The 6,180-nt window shown below is 35.6% G+C and overlaps 1 pseudogene; it reads right to left on the reverse strand.

Moving 5' to 3' along the window:
* Positions 1 to 597: 597 nt before the first annotated feature.
* LOC127222353 (methylosome subunit pICln-like) lies at positions 598 to 1,460 on the reverse strand (annotated as a pseudogene).
* Between the last annotated feature and the right edge of the window lie 4,720 nt (positions 1,461 to 6,180).

The following is a 6,180-nucleotide window of genomic DNA, read 5'->3' on the forward strand; positions in this document are numbered from 1 at the left end:
ATGTAGCATCTTAAGCAAGTTCATGACATTATCCTTAGTATTTTAAGACTCTTGTATTTTACATTCATTGTTTTTTTTTTTTTTTGATATAGAAAATCTAGATTTATTAACTATTACAAAGACAAAAACATCAAAGTGTACTTTGCAGACTTCATTACACTTTACTTATTATGTTACAGAAAGCCAAGAGGGCAGACAGTCAAGGATCTATGCTGGGAGAATGTAATAGAGCAACTGGGGAAAGAGGAGGAGGGCAGAAGCTAGCACAGAATTATTGTGTCCTGGCAAGGTGTTCCCTGGAGGTGACCTAGAGTCAGCCTGAAGTAAAGGACCCATGCCTCTGTGGAAAAGGCTAGACTAGATAGAGCCTGCCTCCTCTGAGGCCTGTACTTCTCTTCTCAGTGTTTTTCTTACCCAGTCTGTATAGTGTGAGCTCTGTACATTTCACCTCATAGGCCTTCTGGCTGACAGATGTACATACTGCAAAGGCAGGAATTAGAGGCCTATTAAGGAAGACACTTCGACCAGGAAGCTTGGGGGTAAATGAGAGCCAAAAATACCCACTCAGTTAATTCATCTATGTTGATGAAGTTCTCAGTCTCTTCTGCTGGTGACAGCTTACTGTCTCATTTTAGTCTGTCTTGCAAAGTAAGTTTTGGAGAAAGAAAAAGCCTTTCACCAGCCCCACTCTGGACTGGAAGACGCACCAAGTTCTTGCCTACCATTATGAGATAATTGTTTAGCAGCACAAATCATCTTCATTGATCAACATCTGCATCATCAAACTGCTCAGCAACAGTTGGTGTGGTATCTACCTCCATGCCATCTTCATAATCTCTTACTGAATCTTCTGTCCTGACTCCTGCCATGTTATATTGGCTGCTCACAGACTGAGAAAGCATTCCTTCTAACCTCTCCAATGTGGCTTGCCCTTCTGCTGTTAAATGGGATAATCCTTCTTCTAGGTGTAAAATGTAGGGATGTCCCCTGTCCTTGTTCATGTGCTTCCACATCATACTCTTCTCCATCGTAATCATCAGTCTTCATTCTCAGGTTCTGGATTCAGGGCCTGGCATTCACACATCGCAGTGAACATTGCCTCCAATGCTGATTTATCACTGGACACAAATCTAAATTCAGTAATGGGTTCAACTTCATCGACGTCTTCCTCATCTTCATCAGAGAGAGATTCTTTCGATTCTTCTCCAAATTTGGCATTCACCATAACATGCTCTCGAGGATAAGTATTTGGGTCCCTGGAAATCGCATGTTAACTAATCGTAGGGTATTCCAGTTGAAAATTCTAATCCAGAACCATCTAACCAAGACAGGCGGCTTGGTAAAGGGCGCCGGAGCCGAGCCCCCTTCCCGTTCAGCACAGCCTTGGTGTCTGGCTGCTGCATCTGGAGCCCATCTTCCCACGCAGGTGGCGGGAAGCTCTTGAGGAAGCTCATTGCCCGTGAAATCTTGGCTCTGCACGATCCCAGACGATCCTAGACGCCGAGCGCCACAATCCCAGAGTGCATAAGCAGCCATTCATTGGTTTTGTACCAGCATAATACTTCAATAATTTTTAAGGTCAATTGCAATTAATGACACATATTTGTTCATATATTAAAAGCACTTTATTATAATTTCATACACATTTATATTTTTCACATAAACGTACAAATAGTCAAAAATATATGAGAAAGTGCTCAAAACTGAGCAGCAAAGATGGGTCAGCATTTAAGATTACTACAGCTCTTGCACAAGACCAAGTTCAAATCTTAGCACTCATGTTTATCAGCTCAGGCCTGCCCATAAATTCTACTCAAGAGAGATCTGATGTCTTTAATCTATGTGAGCAACAAGATTCAAGGGACCACACACACACACACACACACACACACACACACACACACACACTCATACATACATATATATTATAAGCAAAGTATACATTGAAAATATTCAATATAACAACGTAAATATTGACTCAATAAAATATTTGGTTGCTTTTTGAACATAAATATTTTTTCTTATCTATGAAAGAGCAAACTATATATCCAACCTTTTTCTTTTTTGTAAAGGTACAATTTCCAGGACATGTTTGAGTTATGGGAACTAATTTTTTTCAGCAGTACCCTACATTTCTAGAAAAACTATGGCTAATTAATTTAAAAATAAAGCTTTTTCTCGTAACAAAATGTATGAACTGGAGAAGATATTCACTACTAAGGTTTTGATAGCTTCCCATTACATAAAGAGATTTTTTTTTTTACCAAAGCAGCAGTAATATTAATGATTGTAATTTTTAATATTATAAGATAAAATATTCTGACAATAGGGAAGTCTTTATACCATAGTGAATAAGTGTGCCATTCATTGAACACATTATGTAACAATTTGATATATTAATTCCATTCAAATTAAGAGATAGAGCAATAGATTTCAATGTTCCATTAGTGTGGTCATACCCACAGTGAATTCCTTTCAAGAAATTATCCCTTGCTAAGTATGGGAAGTAGTCACATTACTGTACTCCAGAAGCAAATAAACAAACATTAAAATCATCATTTTATATGGTATATGTTCAGAATGGATTTTGGGAGGCAGGGGAAGTTTTAGAGACAGGGTTTCACTTTGTAGCTCAGGCTGTCCTGGAACTATGTAGACTAGGCTGGCCAATCTCACAAATATCCTAATGCCTCTGCCTCCCAAGTGTTGGAATTAAAGATATGCATCACAATGCCTGGTATAAGATGGATTTTATTTATGGTTCAAATGAAATTATTTTATTTAAAATTGAATTCAGAGCAGTTAGAAAATATGTCTTTAATGAAATAAAAATTTTTAAATTCCAAAACTACAAAGGTTTCTGATTTTTTCAGTATTTCTGATTTTCCCTGTAGTTGTTATTTTTATAAATAAATTTTATTTCTGTGAACATATAAAATGTCAGTAATAATAATAATTTTTAAATGGATTTTTAATGTGAATATCAATACACTAAATATTAATACATACTGACTCAACATTTTCATGGTTTTCAATATTATTAAAATAAAGGTATAAAATGTATAAAATTAAATTAATTTAGAAATTATTGAAATATAAAAATTTCAAAATCATTAAATACATGTGAACACTTGTAATAAAAAGTTGACTGGTAAAATGCCATATTTTTATTTTTCATATGTATTCATATAAACACAAAATTGTTCATATTAAATACCACATAACAAATTGTATACTCAATATTTAAGTATACAATGTCTGAGATCAGCATTTTTGCATTCTTTGAAGTGTTAATAGAAATTTTCAAAGTTCTTATGACTTGTGAAATTTCACACTATAAGTAAGTGATATATTGGCTGTTTACTTCATTATTCTTTTCCAAAGGCCTATTAATTAGCCAATCACTTTAGTACTGCACAATATGAAATGTGTGAGAAATTGTCTGTTAAGAAAACTCTTTCTAATTATTTCTAAACAGATCCTAACTGTATAGCAGTTAGGGTCTGGTTAATTTCACTGTGTGATAATTTGAAATTGTAAGTTATTATAATAAAGTTTACTTAAAAACTTTTATGAATATATTTAAGTAATCAAGAAAGGCATAGTATTTGCTTCCTTTATGTAACAGTAAGGGTGGAATAAGGGGGGTTTAGAGAACCCTTTAAAACATTATAAAAGAGTATGTGAAGAAAGGAAAGACTAGAGACAAAGGAGCAAATAAGACAATAAAAGAAGATGTAGGACTTTGAACCATCAGGAATACTGAAGTAGAGAGAACAAAGTGGTTAAGGCAGGAGAATTAACTCTTTTCCAGACCTTAACTGCTGTCTAAATCAGATCTCAAAGGCAATAAACATCCTTTGATATGTTTAAAGGTAGAATTTGGAAACTAACTGTATTAGTCAGTCAAGGTGTATATGTGGGGAGAGCAAGGAGAGAGGACAAGAAAGAGGGAGGGGGAGAGGAAAAGAGAGGGAGAGATGCAAGAGTGGGGGCTGAGTAGGATAAAGTAAAACAGAAGAAGGGAGGAAAGGAGAGGGGAGTGAAGGGGTGATGGGACATGTCATTCTGTAATATGTTTCTCTGATTGGTTGAAAAATAAAGCACTGTTGGCAAATAGGAAGGCAAGAAGGCAGGACTAGGAAACAAGGAGGGTTCTGGGAGATGTAGTGTAACATTCAAGATGTAGAGACCTGGTAGCTGAGTTGTCTCTGTCATTTCTAGAGTTTATATATTATCCTGTGATCTTTGAGGGAGTTGAAGACAGACAGGTATGGTTATAGCATTCCTTAATATTAAAGATAAGTTACAAATAAGAGTTTAGACTCACAAAGATATGATAGATGATGGAATATTTTCTTTAAATCTTGCTAAATGTTAATGGACTAAATATTTTTAACTATAGTTCTTATTTGATAATTGTTTTGTTACATATTTTACTATGTTATAGTTAAAACATATCTTTTTATTTTAGACAGAAAAGAGGAGATGATGGGAGATGCCATTCTATAAATATGTTTCTCTGATTGGTTAATGAATAAAGAAAAAACTGTTGGGAAATAGGAAGGCAAGATTGGAGGAACTAGGAGACAAGAAGGATTCTGGGAGATATAGTAGAAGATTCAAGATGTAGAGACTTGAGAAGAGGTCTAGACCCTCTCTCTGGCTGGCGGGAAATCTGCTTGTAATAGAGGGGAAGTGGAAAGGAGACATTTGAGGAATTTGATTTCTTTAGTTTTGTTCTTTTGGGGTTTTGAAGTGATTGGATGATGTTCATATACATTGGAAGAAGAGATGCTCATTCTGTCTGTTGATATGAGTGTTAATCTCTTAATACTTTAACAGAAATAACATTTAACCATGCACAAGGACATTCCTTAGTTTAGTCAAGTAGATATGCAAAATTAACTACCATATGAATCACTATATGTTAGTGGGGCCAAAGCTTTAGTAGGACCTTTCTAGAGAAGCATAAATTAGAAGGGAAATGGAGTTAGAATGAAGCAGGTAATTATAAATGGAGATGTAAAAATTTGAAATATGGAAAATTTTAAGAATTTTAACACCTGATTATTGACTGGTTTAGTAGAAAGGTAAGGAATATAGTATTGTTTATATCTCATGTATAGGGAGTACATGGAAGTACTGACTGTGTTAAACTGGCCTCATATAAACATTCTATAGATTCTCTGCTCTAGAATGGCTATAGCATATGTCAAATTGACATAAAATTAACCAGAATAGATGATTCCTTGTCAGATTGGCATGTAAACACATACTGTTAAATCACAACACTTAATTATTAAATCTCTAAAAATATCCAGTCTTTTTCAAAACCCAAAGTCACTGTAAAATTCCAAAATCTCTTTTAAAAAAAATTTCAAGTCTTCCAACTGTGCTTTCCCCCTTTGAAGAAAGAAATCAGGATGCTTCTGTGATGGGATTTCATTTGATAGGTATTCAACCACTTCAGTTCCCTCTGGAATTGGACTCCAGTCATTGCTTATTCTCATATGATCTGGACTAGAGACCTAGAATTGTCATCTATAATAAGAAGGGAGAACATATCTAAATGTACCTACAAAATGAAGTAGAATTCCCACCCCTGGTGATCAAGGACCATGAGAAAAACAATTGAGATGAGACAAAGGTGCCTTGTGTTTTCATGCCCTTTGCTGGGCCTGCATCTTGAGAGGAGTCAGAGCTAGTGAATGTCTGATCACAGTAACACTTTATAGTCTCCAGGACCCCAAGGCTACTATGCATCCACTCAAAGAACCAATAATATCTGTGAGCTGTGGAAGACAGGCAGTGGATGAGACCAGGTGACCATTCAGTCTTGCCTTATGTAATTTTTGGCTATTAGGAGTCATTAGTGCTATTAATAGAAGCCATATGGTTGATTGTAGGATTTTTGTCAAGACTGCACTTTGAGACCTCTTTAGCCTTTAGAATATATTAATTCTTGACTAAGATCAAAAGTGGCATGGACAATGGAATGCAACCCTGGACCCTGTTTCACATAAAATATGCTCAGGTGATAGGATACCCTACTAAGGTATCAGAAGTGACATGTAGAGACTGGCAGGCCCAGGGTCAACATAGGGGCTATTTTCCAGCACAGAAACATGCATCCAATTTCTCCCAAGTAAGTAAATCTGCTTCATTCACTACAAGTGC

The sequence above is a fragment of the Phodopus roborovskii genome, unplaced genomic scaffold (genome assembly GCF_943737965.1).
Source record: "Phodopus roborovskii unplaced genomic scaffold, PHOROB, whole genome shotgun sequence".
Classification (NCBI taxonomy): Eukaryota; Metazoa; Chordata; class Mammalia; order Rodentia; family Cricetidae; genus Phodopus; species Phodopus roborovskii.